The sequence below is a fragment of the Mesitornis unicolor genome, unplaced genomic scaffold, assembly GCF_000695765.1.
Source record: "Mesitornis unicolor isolate BGI_N332 unplaced genomic scaffold, ASM69576v1 scaffold29445, whole genome shotgun sequence".
Classification (NCBI taxonomy): Eukaryota; Metazoa; Chordata; class Aves; order Mesitornithiformes; family Mesitornithidae; genus Mesitornis; species Mesitornis unicolor.
The window spans coordinates 3,596-3,918 of record NW_010186637.1 but is presented as its reverse complement, the minus strand read 5'-3'; the positions used below and the strand labels follow the sequence as shown (position 1 = coordinate 3,918).

Sequence of the window (323 nt, the reverse complement as noted above, 5' to 3'; positions counted from 1 at the left end):
ACGCGCCAGCCGCCCCGGTTGCTGTGTGGTAACCTCGAGTGGCCGGCTCCGGCCCAGCCAGCCTTCATGAATTATTAGGCTGCGTTTCTCCCCAAAGCCCACACTCGCTCAGGGCTTTTTCTTCCTCTCTTTGGGCTGGGTTACTGGCTTTTTTTGTGTGTCCCTTCTGTCTCCAAAAAGAAGCCGGGTGAGGCTGGGAACCGGCCCCTGGCACCCCAGACTGGGATGGAGGAAGCAGAGCAATCGCAGGCAATGGATAAACCTTTTTTCCCGGGTACCCACATCCCATGAGAACCCACTGACACCACAATCCTCACCACCCA

General features: G+C 57.6%; 1 protein-coding gene across 1 annotated transcript in view; it reads left to right on the top strand.

The window, feature by feature from the left end:
• The window catches only part of PTCH2 (patched 2), a gene marked incomplete at both ends in the record, with an annotated part of 5,613 nt that overhangs the window by 1,901 nt on the left and 3,389 nt on the right, over positions 1-323 (top strand).